The sequence below is a fragment of the Athene cunicularia genome (assembly GCF_003259725.1).
Source record: "Athene cunicularia isolate RWA chromosome 5 unlocalized genomic scaffold, athCun1 chr5_part2, whole genome shotgun sequence".
Lineage (NCBI taxonomy): Eukaryota > Metazoa > Chordata > Aves > Strigiformes > Strigidae > Athene > Athene cunicularia.
Genome location: NW_020799102.1, coordinates 1014178 through 1029131, shown reverse-complemented (window position 1 = coordinate 1029131; position 14954 = coordinate 1014178).

Genomic DNA, 14954 nt, shown 5'->3' with positions numbered 1-14954 from the left:
CCTGCCCCGGGGAGCGCGGAAGGGGGGTGCGGGGGGGGTGCGGGCAGAGGCGAGGCCGGGCCTCTCCGCTCCTCCCTCCCACCCCCTGCGCTGCGGGAGCCGCCGGGCACATGGTGGGGCAAAGGGGCAGGGGCTGCGCCAAGATGGGCCAAGCCGCATCGCCCGGCCCCAAAATCCCCTTCCCGGCCTCACCCCGAGTATCGCGCAGGTCCTGACGCCGGGGGGGACGGGGGGGAACAGCGAGGGGGCTGCAGGTTCAAAGGGCGCACAGATCCCCTTGGGTGGCAGGTCGCTTGGCCCTGCAGAATCGTGCCCCTGCTTTGGCCCACGGTAGGAAAGCTCCCAGAAGCTCCTGGGCCACCTGGCAGGTGCAGGGCAGTGCTCTGAAGTGTGTGGGTTCACCCTCTGGACTTCAGCAGCATGCAATAAATAAGCAATTTGTTGAGATAGATGGCAGTTTGGAAACAACTGAGTTGAAAGCACAGAGAACACAAGGAAGTCAGACACGTTCCCCTCCCTGGGATCCTGCTGTCATCGTCTGCTCATACCATGAAATGGCACTGGGCTGCGTGACAGCCACCTGTGAACCCTTGTGCTGTGCGGGGAGCTGCTACGGAGCCTGTGGAATCCTCAGGGTGGCTGCTTCTTCTGCAGCCTCTCCCATGCCAATGACCATGATATTACTTGTGCTACAAAGGGCCTGGGCCTTTCGTGTGACCCTGTGTGGCCATGGGAGTGGCAGGGACCTTCTTCCTGCTCATCATCTGACTACGACCTTCTCCTTTCTTGTGGCCATGCCTGTGGACCTCAATGTGGCAGTGACCTTTCTCATGAGGGCAGCATCCTTTTGCTTCATGTGCTGCAATAAAGCTGAAGAAAACGGGAGAGAATTAGACTGGAGAGTATCCTATAACTCCCACTAATCATCTAACTGCTTAGAAGCAGCCCTTCCTGCCTTAATGTCCAAGACAGTTTAAAGAACCAAAAGCTTTTCCTAATACCAGGATGCATGATTGACCATAGGCTGATACCTCTCCCAAGCCATCAAGAGGGAGTTTCCAAGGACAAGCTGCAGGCAGTGCTGGTGTCCCAACACAATGATGCTGCCCAGCTGGGTCATGGGGTGCTGCCCACACCCAGGGGATCCCAGCATGATGATCCCTGCCCAACTGGGTCACGGGGTGCTTCCCACACCCAGGGGATCCCAGCGTGATGATCCCTGCCCAGCTGGGTCACAGGGTGCTGCCCACACCCAGGGGACCAGCCCACTTTTCTGAACCTTAGCCACAGAAACGTTTCTTGCCTGGTAGGACCCAGTGTGTTGTGAGGAGCAGCTACAGAGCAGCTTGTATTACGTGGCCCAGCAGGAAAGACTGAAACCTGGTATCTGCTGAAAAGATTGGCTGGCATTAATGTGATGACAAGGACATGGGTGCTATTTCCTTTCCTTTCTTCCTGATGCTAAATAATAATACTTGTGACAGTAATGATAATAATAAAGCCATGAGAGCGGAAAGGGTGGTGGGAATAGGCTGAACTGCAAACATCCCACTGCTTCTGACAGACAGCCGCATCTCGCAGCTTTTAGTTTGGCTCAGCCTGATGTGTGAACTCCTTGTCTGTGAAGTGGGGGTGATCACACCTCCTCACTCCCACAGCTTGCCAGGTTTCTTCTGTGGCCTGCAAGGTATTTGACACATGGGTTTATTTTTTAGTTGCCCTTACCCAGGGGCCACAGCAGGGCTCATGCTCCCAGCTGGCTGTGAAGAACCGCGGGAGGCAGTCAGGGGGCTGTCCTGTCCCTCTCGGGGCTGTTGCTACATGGCCGGGGATGGAGCTCTTGGTTGGTACGTCACGTTGGCTTTTTTTTGCTCTTCATCAGCACAAGAACTGGCTCTTTGCCATGGCAACCCACATCTGAGACCTGCCAGCATCAGATGGCTTCAGCTGGTCCCTGGTGTCCCTCCAACACGAAGGAAGGTGGAGGAGGGTGAGCAAGAGGGACAGAGAGAACCAAAAAAAGGTAGAAGCAAAGACAAAAATAGAAAAAATGGAAGGTGCAGGGTCAGTAATATTAAAAAAGCCAACAGATTTAATGGATTCATGTGAAAAAGAGAAAAAAGCTGGTGAGAAGGGAAAAGAGGAGAGGGGAAAGGAGAGGGGAACTATGCGAATAGGGGATTGGGACAAAGGTGCACTGGGGGCAATGTGAGAGGTGGATGAGGGGTGAGGCAGGTTTATGAAGCTGCTGTGCTGCAAAAACCCCTCTGTCACCCAAGACAGCAATTCTCTGCTGCTGACCCGGAGAAACTTATGGGATCCATCAACTACTCCTCATTCCATAAGTATCCAAGAGCAGAAAGCCTGATGGCTCAGGGCTTGAGCTCCCCAAGCAGGGCTCAAAACCTCTGCTAGGAAAAGGCTTAGGTATTCACACATGGAAAAAGGTCAGAAAGCACAAAGCACAGCTCCTGGGAGAGCCAGGGCAAACATCTCTCCACCTCATACCCTTTGCCTCCACAAGAGGCAGGGTGAGGTAGGAAGGCTGCCCAGTGATTGCGTAACAGAGCCCTGGGAGGAGATGTGGGCATTTTTGACACTAAGTGGTATTTGTGGCAGTTGAAGACAGATTTCTTACCTCTCCTGCTTGACCTGTGAAGAGGTAAGAGAAAAAAAACCTTTTCATTTGAGCCTTGATACATTTTTTACTTGAAGCATCTCTTTGTTTTGTACAGCTTACTGTTTATCCTGGCCCTCCTGCTCACCATCCACTTGCATTTCTTTCACAAACAAAAAGCACAACACTGTCTCTGGAGCTCTCCTCTCCTGAAGCCTGAGTCCAAAAGGAACATGACATTTCATTTGCTCTGTGTGTGTGCAAAGTTCCCACGCTTTGGAGGTCCCTGTCTCTCCCACCAGTCAATAACAAGGCTCCCTTTAACTTTAGGAGTACAAGCCAAGCTTTAGGAGTACAAGCCAGGCATATCCTTAGAGCATTCTAAGGAGGCAAAATAAGGCTTTAACTTGATGGGCTGGCAGACGTGACCAAGAGCATTTCCCAATGGCTTTGCTTTGCGCTACAGTCACTGTTCAGCGTGGCTCATTTGCTGGGGCTCTATCTTAGCACAGGTACTTTCAGCACAATTCCCTTTCCTTCACCACAAATCACCATTTCCCCAAGCAGAATTTCACTAGGTTCACGATGTCCTGACTCCTGTTAGCAGCACTCAGCATTTCACAGCCCAGTGGCTGGGCAAAGCCCACGCAGCACCCGCGCAGGGCAGGGTGCTGGAGCGTGGCGGTCCCGGGCTCCCACTGTTGAGCAGTGTCCTGGCTGATTGCTAACATTTGCCAGCAGTAACATTTTGGCTCAGATCACTGCAGTTCATCTCCACTGATTCTGTCACAAGACAGTCCCCTCTGTGCTCTGCCCTTTCTGCTTTTGCTCCTGTTCCTCTTTGGCTTGTCGGGAGCAGGCAGTGACACGTCCATGCAGATCAGGGGACAGCAGCTCCTGGTAGCCCAGTTTTGCTATTTCTGCAGTGCTGGTGTTGCCCTCTGAGACATCTCTGTCCTTGGACTGACTGTGGGTCCCTGAGTTGCCAGAATCCTTCTTGCTACACTGAAAATATAGTCGTTTAATATAAGGCCTTGACTTCTTTTATCAAGGTAGACCCACAACCTGTTGTTGAGTCTTAGGCATTGGTTTTGGCATTTGGTTCTCCCTCTTGCTGCCCCAGGAGGTGTTTTGGGGTTCAGCCCCTTTGGAAGCACGGGCCAGACTATTTCAGGGTTCTAAACTGTATAACTGCTTGGTAACAAGGCTGCCCTGGCTGGCATCACCCTGGCACAGTGAGCAGTGATACCTGCCCCTGGAGTGACGTATGCTCTTCTTCCCATGGCTGCCAGTCATTCTGAGTCCCTGTCTGACATTTGGCTTCCTCAGAATAGGACAGAAAGAAAAATACAGTGTCAGCAGCAGCCTGTGAAAGAAAGCCAGGTCTTGGACAAAAGCTGAGAGCATCTCGGTAACAGGCAAAGGAGGCCTTACCCGAGTCCGTAGAGTAGGTGTCAAGTGAAGAAAAATAAGAACAGGGCACAGGGAATAAAAAATGAAGCTGCTTTTATTGCAGCTGAAGACACCTCTCTCTCAGCTAATGCCAAATGCAGGCCCTGTATGCAAAGAGGCTCCTGTTCACAAAAACACCACCGAGCTGTGCACGAGCACAGGCCTGGGCTTTAGAGCAGAGCGAGCTGCGACGGTCATCTCCGCTCCTCTACAACACAGACCATCACATTTCCACCAGTCGCTTTGTCAGTAAACCTGGGAGCTGCTGCGTGGAGACACGCAGAGAGGTGCTGCCCAGCTAAGAGCGGAGCAGCTCCTGTTGCCTGTCAGTGGCGTAAGCAGCAGGCAAGAGAAAGCTCTCCTTGGCACCCAAGTCACATAGGGCCCTGGGGGTTTAAAATAGCCATTTCAGTGGTTTGGTGGATGCCCCCAGCACCTGGGGCAGGAAAATGAGATGGAAATATTGCCTGCACGGTGGTGCTTCTTCCAGTTAGGGGAAATCCTCTGGGTTTATTCACAACAAGCAGCACGAGTGTGTACACAGCACATGGGTGTCCCCCAGCTGAGGCATTTCTGCCAGCCGGTGCAGCCATGTTGCACAGTAATGCTCCAAAACAAGCCCCTGCCTTTCTGGCCAGACACCCGCGTTCTACTGCTTCCCCGCACTGCTGTGTGTGTCTGGCTTTGTGAGCAGCCAGCACCAGCACAGAGACAGAAACAGCAAGTCCTGCCGTCCTTCTGGCAATGGATGTGAACATACTGCTGCAAATACTGCTGTGTTTGTGCCGTGCCATCCACGTCCAAGGATGGGCTGGCATGGAGCAGGAGCTCCTCCTAGACCTCTGCCTGGCCCTGCTGCTTGGGCTCGCCCCCACCTGCAGTCAGTGCTGGGAGGGAGCCGCTGGGGGGGCCACACTCCTGGAAGCCGGGAATCTCTTTCTTCCAAATCCGCTTGGCTCAAGCCCCTGCAGTGCCGCAATGGCGGAGCTGCCTGTGCCCATCAGCACACACCCCTGGCCAGAACCTGGTGCCATCCCCAGTGCCTGTTGCCATTCAGAATGTTCCCAGTCTGTGGCTTCTCTGTGCTTGGCCAGTTTGAGACTGATGGAGCAGATCTCAAATGCCATTCTAGGGGAAGTATGTACCAACCCCAAGATTTCATCTCCTTATGGAAAAAATCCAAGAGTTTACAGAAGTATGAGCCAATGGAGCTCCCAGACTGTTTCAGGGACATAAATGATGCCCACAAGACAATTCCTTCAAGCTTCATCCTTCATCCAGAGGAATGTTTTCTTCCACAGCATCTGGCAAAGCACAACGGGCGAGTCAGCAGGCCAGAGGCAGAGCAGTGTGGATCAGTCTTTTTGGAGGGGGATGCATTCCTGCTGCTCGCTGCAGGCAATGCTACACTGGGTCTCAGGAAAAGCACACTCAGAGCTGCCTGCCTACAATGGTGGCACCACTGCCAGGTTTTGGACAGTGCAAAATCACTCATGTTATGGGTTTCTTGGACAGTCAAGCCCTTGGAGTCACAGTGGTCAAGACAAGACTGGTGGCCACTGCTCAGCCCTGCTCCATGGCTGCCTTCACTGACTGGGATTGCAGCAGGCTGTTGGTTTCCAAGCAAAATGCGATGTCTCGCAGATCTGCAGCCAGCTCTGTTCAAACCCTGGCCTGTTACTGCTTGCTGGAGCAATAAAATAGCAAGGGTATTTTCACTCTTCCAAGCCAGCGACAGCATGCCAGACACCTCCTGTGCTGGAAGCTTTCCATGGGTTCAGCAGCAGCAGCCCTGGCCTCTTCTGCTTCATAAACCTCCTGTTGTCTCAGCCTGTGAAATTGCTTCCTGAGCCAGAGAGCAGGTCTCTGGCAGGGCTGGTGCTGCGTTAGCAAATCAAGCCCCACTCACCTTCACTACGCAGAGCTTATTTTACAGGTGAATTTAGCTACCCACCTTCTACAGCTTCAGGAGGGTTTAATTTAGAGATAGAAATGTGCTTTAGCCAGGGTTTGAGTGCCAAGACCTGAGTCAGGCCTGTTTATCTGAGCAGCCACTTACATCTCGGCTGACACTTATGCCAAAACTGTCTGCGTGGGGTGCCTAAAGAGAAAGGCCTCGATGTGTGTTTGCCCTCCCTTACAGAGCCACCCTGACTTGTGCTGAGCCGCTGCCCTGGCAGCACGGCATGAGCAACACTTGTGCATGAAGGACGTGTCTCTGCGGCCATTTGGAATCAGCAGAGCCCATCTTTCCCCTCCTTGCAACTCCATTTACGTGAGTCAGATGAACTGGTCCATGACAGCCCTTTTCTGCCTTGTAGGTGCACTGATGCTGTGAATCCTTAGAAATATATCTACTGAAAAAATAAAATTTAGTGCCCATTTATTCAAAGCTGGTTGTGACCACTGTCCTGGCAGGGGCTTGGAGGGCTGTCACCTTCTCAGATTTGCACAGAGTTGTCTGTGCCAGTAGGAAGCATCCTCCACAGCGTATGCATCAGTATAAGACACAAGATTTCAAAGGGGCTGGGGAATCAGGCTCACAGGGCAATTTTAATAGCCAGTTATTATTTCTGTCCATCACACGTGCCCAGGGTGTGTGCTGGAGCACGACCCACACGCAGCGCAGGAGCGAGAGATCCAGGCAGGGCCCTTCCTGCTTCTCAGGGCGACTGCGAGGTTCCTGCAGTGCTGAAAACATTGTCTGTTGACACAATACCATGGGCTGAGGAGGTACCAGGCATATGGCAATTATGTTTCTGGGCACGAGTACATTGCAAACTGAAGCAAATAAGAGATGTGATGAGTTTGCTGCATGTTTGAAGGGGCAGGAGGCCCATGGAGACCCAATTCAGCATTGTCTTGGCAGGGAAAATCTCACTGTCGATATATTGTACCGTTTTCTGCAGAGCCTTGCACTGGGAGCACAGCCACATTTGCTCTGAAGCAGCCCATATGTTCGCACCATTTCCCAGCGTGATTGACAGTGAGCCAGTTCCCTCAGAGCATCCTCAGATATCCCAGACTAATTCATACTTTGTGCGTAAATAGTCTTCCTATGAGGATTTGGGACATAAGTTCTCAGTCTGGGGCAGGCCAGAGAAGACACTGGGATGTATCAACATACCTTGACTAACAGTGTCTGTTCCAATACCTTCCTCAGCTTCAGAAAGGTCTGAAAATCACAACTGACTTTTGGTAGAACCGAGGATCTTGCAAACAGCATGCACAGTGCAGTTCCGCCAGGACTTGGCTGAATCCTCGTGTGAGATCAAACACTGCAAAAACAGCCCTCCCCTTTCCCAGGCTCCTGCAGTTCACAGGAAACCCACATTTCAGGTCCGGTTTTGCAAACTACGCTATACCCAAGTGTCTCAGAGCACACCAAAGCCTGGCATTGAAATACCGTGTCTCAGGAGTGTAGGAAATGAGATCTGGCCATGGCGATGCACTGGATGGGGCAAACACCCTCTTTTTAAACCCTAAGATTAAATAAAGGTGGGGGACAACTTTTCCTGAAGGGGTTGAGTGTTCGGGAAAGCCCTGGCCTGGTGTCAGTCCCACTCTGTCCCTCCTCTGCCCATCCCAGAAAGGGGAGTTCTTCCTGTGTGCTGTCAGTCCTGACTCGCAGCACACGAGGTCTGCTGCAGGCAGGGAGGATGCTGCATGTGCTGTGTGACCCGGATCACTAACACAGCCTTCCATTCTCTCCGTTCCAGGCAAGAGCAGCAAGCTAGACACAGCCTCTACAGGGACCATGAAGGAGAATATGAAGAGCCTACAGAGTGTTTGAAGCAAACCCCAGCAGATGCAAGAGACCTGAACTCTCAAAATGAATAAACGTTTACAACCCTCCCAGTAGGAAGATGTGGGAGGAAGTGGGACATGGCTAAGACTCACTGTGCGACCATCCATCCTGATAGAGAAGGGAGCAAGCCACAAATGTTCTGCTGTAGCTATTGCATCCCTGCACGCCCTGCTTTCCTCAGATTGTATCTGCTCCTGGCTGGATGCAGGTAAATTGTTGCTGAAAAGGGAGCACTGCAGGTCAGGGAGTCTCAGGCATCAAGTTTTCACTCCAGAAGGACGGGTTGTTAATAAACACGACAAGGAGTACACTGGGAGGTACCACGTGCTGGCAGTGCCTTGGCCTCTAAGCTGTACAGTGGCGTGGCTTTGCACAAAAGGGGGATTTTGATGGATGCTCAGGAGCACACAGGTGAGACGAGCACATTTCTACTGGCTGTGGGTCTGGGCCCTTTGTTTTGGAAACACAAAAAGGGCCACAGCTCTGAGATTTCAGAATACTAATGTTTTTGAAACAGAAGATTTGCTGGTACAGGGCTTTTCATGTAAAAAAAGTCTCTTTTCCTGAACTGACATTTCCCCAATGGGAAACAAAATCTTATAAAAACCCCTCCAACTACCTGAAGTATTGTTAGATGGAGGTAGATACGCCCTTAGAGACTTAAGTCCCCAGCTTTGCATACAGCCCTCCTGTGTCAGCAGACAAAAGTGTTTGCATTCAAAATGTTTCCACAGAGCCTCCTCCAAAGGCAGCCACGTGCTGCTCCCTGGCGCGCATGGCCCTGGCGTCTCCCTCCTGAACCGGAGGTCCCCCCTCCCCTGAGCTCAATGGCATTGACAGCGGCATCTCTCGCAGGAGGTTACAGGTGCTGCCAGCTCCCGTGGCTTTGTCTGATGGCTCTGAAGGCTGATAGAACCTGTGTTATCACCACTCAGCAAACACAGCCGAGGTAGCAGTTACCAGGAGACTCTCAGCCTTGCTAATCTAATTTTTCAGTGGGGAAGTTTGCTTGAGAGCTCCAGGGAGTATTTAACTGTCTGCCCTCCTGCTCCAGCCCTGTGAAGAGAGGACTGTGTGGATCTTTCTCTTGGGGCAAGGCTTATTTCAGGGGTTCCTGTTCTCCCCTTCCTCATTTGGGAGTGTTAAGGCAGTGCTAACAGATTTAAGGACAAGAGAAAGTCTCAGCCTGCATGAGTCTGTCCATGTCGAGGAAAAGAAAATCAGATGAGTGACCAGTGGTGTCAGCTAGGAAGTTTAACACGGGGAGAGCTATTTATTTTACAACCATATTGTGTCATTCTTTATCTAAGCTTTGCCTCAAAATAGAAATATTACAGTCTTGGCAAGGACAAGTTTAAATTCCAACCATTAAAGTTAGTTGGAAAAAGCCAGTGCTAGCAGGGGTGCTTTCCCTAAAATCAGTTTGGTGGCTCTGGCAGGTTTCTGGACTGTGGTGAAGGTGATGATCAAAGCTGCCTTTGGGAGTAGGACAGGTATAATGAAGGACAGAAGAACCACTCTGAAATACAACCAAAATCCTGGCTGTTGAATGCAGCACTACCAAGGTTTTCCTCTGCCAGGAGAAACTCCTGCCTGCACAGGACTAGCAGATCCCAACAAGATTCCGACATCCCATCCTTGTGGAGCTGATTCCTGATTGTTGTTTTAATTGCTGATCAGAGCTGAGCTACTGTTCAGCTTCCTCCCACGAGCTAATCCACACTGCTGGCACAAGCAATTCCTCAGCCCTCAGCTTTCGTCGACACAACACGGGCAGCAGCTGACACCAGCCCAGACCCGATCCATTGCGTGCCCAGGGCCATCGCAACCAGAGAACAAACCACAAACCAATCCCCCAACCTGTATTCAGCTGTGAATTTGCCCTTTTTACTTCATAACAACAACCCTAACACATGGCATACCACAAATAGGAGCTTTACAGCTGAACCCTGCAAGTTTACAGCTGGTCTAGCTCCTGCACGGTCCCCTGCAACGGGAGGAAAACTTGAGTGAGCAGACCCGGCTGTAAACTGCTGATCCCTGCTTGTGCCAGTCTCAGCCCCACAGGACTTGCAGGATTCAGCGCAGACCAAACTTTTCTGACCCAATGGCAGTAATGCCAGCGAATCAGTGTCATTCAGGGATGACGCAGTTGACATTTTGGAGAGGAAATGGGCAAAAATGGACCATTTCAGGAGGATCAGAGCCATGAGTGAACGAAAAGCAGTTGTTCTGGCTCAAGAGCAAGTAGGAAAGAGGAGGGGGAAGGTTCCATCTCTCAAATTGTTGAAATGTTTCTGCTTTTTTTGGTTAGAAACTGAGCTTCAGAAATGCTCAAAATATTTCAGCTGATGCTTCCAGAAAAAGGCATCTTTAAATGTTTGTTCCAAACCTTTTTTGACAAAAGGTTTAAATAACAACAGGTCAAAGGAGGGGTGTTATTTAACCAATTCCTTCTGAAGGTACTGAAGGAAATGCAGTATTCCAGGGAGAAAGGAAATGGAATTTTTCCTTTTTACAGACCCATTTCTAAACCCTGTATTTTAGCCCAGCCTAATCCCATGTGTTTGGGCTGCATGGTGCTCGGCCACGCTGCAGGGATCAAGTCAGAAGGACCAACAAAATGTCCACGTTCCCAGTGGAGGGCCCCCTCGTTCAGGAGCTCACATAGAGTCCTGAAATGGATGGCCAGAGAAAAATAAGAGCCAGGCAAGCCCATACGATGGCTCCCAAGTGTTTTGCGGGGTATTTTCTGAGTGCAGTGTGATGTGGCCAGTTAGGAAACCTCCCCTGAGTAACTGTATGGTCTCTTGGACCTCGGTAAATGTGATATAAATTTATCACAAGCTGAGCCTCCTCAGCTTGTGCAAGGATTGAAGTAAGGTCAACATGGCTCAAATTCTGACCACAGCTGGGAGAAGAACCAGTGTCTCCAGCTGGGTTTTAATGCACCCTCTTGAACCATGATTCCCATCCTGCTGGATCATGGATTATTTGCTATTTCAAGATTTTTCTGCCACTTGAGTGGAGTACTCAGCCAGCAAGGCACAGCACAGCAAGAGCTTCAGGCACCTCCACCCTTTCTCTCCACCCAAGTACTAATGTTGAACTGGTCCTTTAATATTTAATTGCCACCTTGACTCCTCTTTTCATCTCCTCCCTTCTCAGACATCTCTGTGCCTCTTGCAGGCTGGTCCTTGCACCTTTCCGGGGCTTGTTCTCCAGATCAGCTCTGCAGCTTAACCCTCTGCTGAAGAAAAGCCGGTCTCCCTGCGACTGAGCCCAGACCGAACCCATGCAGCATCAGCGCCATGTGACACCGCTGGAGTCCAAGAAGAGTCTTCAGTCCGGTTTAGGCCCTGGAGCCAAGGTTGGTCTCTGGAGTTTGCTTTTGAGTTCTGCTGGCAAAGGGAAGTGAAATGGTTTGTTAGGTTTTAATTAAGGTTAATTGGGATGAGAGGCACTCATGGGCCTGGAGAACAGCTGCTGAGTTTGCCACTTCTTTCTTCCTGCATCAGACGGAAAGTGGGTTGTGTCACCACTGGTGTAGCTCCAAAACAGCCCTATGTTGAATAATTTTGACTTTTTGTAGTTCACAAGGGGCAAATGACCATGTCAAGGCCCTGCTGGCTCTTGACATGCTCATTTGCAGTTTGTGAATTGTTACAGGCCACTGGGCTGCCCACATCCTCCTAGACCTGGGCTGAAGCCATGGGCTGGAATGGGGAACCTCCCTTGGCCCCTGCTGACAACAGCTTTCACCCAGGGAGAACCAGTTGCTGTCTGCAGCTCTCTGTGCTTTCCCCAAGGACTACATTTCCATAAAAGATGAAAAGAACCTGCCTGACTGGCTGTCCTAGCCACTTTCCACAGGCTGATGCCCTTCCCCAGGCTGGGTCATGTGTCCTACATTTGAAGGTTGGGGTAGCAAAGGGGGTCAGCAAATCTGCGTTTGGCCCTGCTGTGTGTGTCTGGAAGTGGACAGAACTAAGAGGACAGACCCCCTTATCAGCTTCAGAGGCCCTGCACTAGAATGACAAGTTTTTCAGGAGCAGAAAATGTCAGGTGAGGTGATGAGATGGTGAGTTATTCAAGGTGGCATTAGGGGTAGGCACAGATCTCACACACAGGATGTGGGGCAAGAACCTGCAGGCTGGGATGGTGCACGAGGAGAGGGGAACGGGGACAAACTCTTCCTCCAGCAGGAATGAGACTGCTCCACAAATCCTTGGAGTTTTCTGTGCTGGTGCTGTGATTGGTGTCGCTATGGGAAAGCAGCCCCTAGTACCAACAAGCAGCTGTGATCTTCACTGATTTTAAGCAGGACCAGGCTGCCATTATATCCTTTAACTAGCTTTGCCAGGTTTCATTTGAATTGTATATAGATACATTTAAAAATGGATGTCTCAGCAGTCCTTTGATCCCTGGGAGTCTCTGCAACTAAAGCCCATTTAAGGTTTCTGGCTGGTCCCTCCTCCCAGGCTGAGGCACACGCTGACCTTCCTCCTGGCTGGCCCGAGGAAGTGCCTCAAACGCATTTTCGTCCCGCAGTTGCAGCTGGCTGAAGGACCAGCACGGAGGTAAGCAAAGAAGGGAAAGGAGGAATTTGCGTATCGCAGGGCATTCTGCTCGGTGGTTGATATGAAAGATGCCTCCGGGCTGCTGGGAAACTCCTCTTTGATATTCTGTGTGTTCCCATCCCTCCCTCTGGAGAGGGATGGTTCTGCTCCGGAGCCTCAGGCAGCGTGACCTGCTCAGGGCAGCGTGCGGGAGTGGTGCTGAAATCGGCCACGCCGCTCACTGCAGCCCCGATGCACCATCTAAAAGGAGCCCCCCAAAAGGGCCGGCTGCGCGCTCGGCAGCCGTTCCCAACTTCTCCCAGCAGTTACCGAGTGCCATCTGTTGACTAAAGAGCGGTCGTGCAAAAAATGGAGCCAAGCCAAGATGAAGATGGGTGAAGTGCACTCGGGAAAAGTGGCAGCATGGGACTGAGTGGCTTTGGAGGAGTTTCACAGAGTGCAAAAGGAAAAGGAAGGCGGGTTCCAAGCCAGGCGGTTCCTGCTGGTGGAAGGGCTGATAAAGGGATGCCAGGAATGCTGTTCAGGGCAGTCAGGTTTGGGTTTATTGAGGAATCAGATTCTTTCCTTCAGCATTTGTGTAAGGCAGAGAAGAATCAAAGTCTTGCTGTCAAAATGTGGGGCAATACTTTCTGCCAGCTGCTGAATGCTGTCCTGCAGCGGGACAATTCCTCTCAGGGATGGTTCTTTGTGCTGAAACTGAGAGGGAGAGGCTTTGCAGGGCGCAGCCAGAAAAAGGAACTGTTTCAAAATTACGAGCACAAAATGGACAAGTCCTTGCCCTGATTTCCTTCCTTTGTCCCAGAAAATTCTGCAACAAACTTTACCCTGAGTGGGGAGCAGGCTCTCCAAGCAGGCAGCTGGGGGCTGTGCTTCAGGGAGGTCAGCCGAGCCCCTGCGTGGCACAGCCCCAGCAGGGCAACACGCAGCAAAAACACCCTTATGTCCCAATTCCTCCAGCTTTCAGGCTTTCCTGAAGTCAAGCTGCTGTTCGCTCCAGGAACTGCCCCTTCAGGGACTGCCAACAGTCAGCAAGTGCTCATAGATCCTCTTTCCATAAGGTAGAAACTGCAGATCCAACCTGGGGTATCTACATTGGGTACACCCCAAGGCTTCTGTGCTGAGCAGGCTTCCGAGGTGGCACAAACCAGTCCACAGCAGCCAGAGCCCAATAGCCCAGAATCAGGCCATCCTGCCTCTTAAAGGTCTTCTGGCAATATTAGAAGAATAAAGAGATTAACTCTAGGGGTGGTAGACAAATTCCTGAGTGAGTAACAAAGCTCATTTCTCCAAACGTCCTTCCTGTTGGCCATGGGTGTGATATACACCCACTGGCTGAAGCACTCTGTCAGGTTGCTGCGTGCTGGGAAATAGCTGCCACCAGCTGCCTGAGAGAGCAGCATGGATGTGCTCCAGCCACCAATGTGGGGGTGCTCATGTGGACAGGACTCAGTGTGTCCTGAGGTCCTGCAGGTCTCTCAGATTCCCAGGCATCCAGCACAGCCTTCTCACCGTAGCAGGATACCATCTTTGGCTCCTGCCCTTCCCAAGTGGCAGACCTCTGGGTGCTGGTGCTCCCTGGTGCCAGGAGGATGGTCCCAGAGCCTTGCCCTTACCCCGAGGCAGGCACAGACCCCATGGGAAGGCCATGCTAATCCTGGGACTGACACTGCACTTAAATCACATCAGAGTTCCCGGCAGTTCAGAGCAAGCCCTCGAGCTGAGGACAGCCGCAGTGTTATTCAACCCTTTCTGGCCATGACACCAGGAATAAGCAAATATATGTGCATGCATATAATCCCACAAATCTCAGCATATTTATAAGGTTCTGCTGTCCAAATCCTGTGAGAGTCCCAAGAGCACAAACAGGTCCCCAAACCAGCCTGTTCGGCCCCACTGCTGAAGCTGCAGATGCTGCTTGCTTGACTGGGTCCTTTTGCCCCTGGGTTTCTGTGTCTGCAGTGTTAACTGAGCATTCATTGGCCTCAGATGATGATGCAGAAGTAGATGTTTGTTATTTATGTCATTCAGACATGGACAGCTGAGAAATGTCAGTTCTTTGTGTTTTGGGCAGTGGAGTGGCCAACACTGCCCTGGAGGGAACTGTAGCTCTCCAGAGACATTAGCAAAGGTAAAGGTATTTTAGGGCTCTTCATGCCTGCTCAAGGCCCTGCTCATTGCTGGAAGAGCTTGGCCACACCCCTGGTAGCAGCAGAGACCTAGGATGCCATGGCTCTGAGGTCTGTAGAAAGTCCTTGAGAGCACTTAGCTTAAGCCTTGACAACTTGGGCAGGACATGGTCCCCTTGCTGTGATCCCTGGGTAGCACAATGGAGCCACGGCATGTGGTGTTTACCCCACCCTGTGCAGATAATGGGGGGGGTCCTGTGTTAACCAGGACCCGGCCGCTGGCAGCATGTGCAGACTCCTCTAGCCCAGGAACACGGCACCCTGCAAATGGGGTAATGCATCATCATGGGAAAAAGTGTTTCCGTGAACAC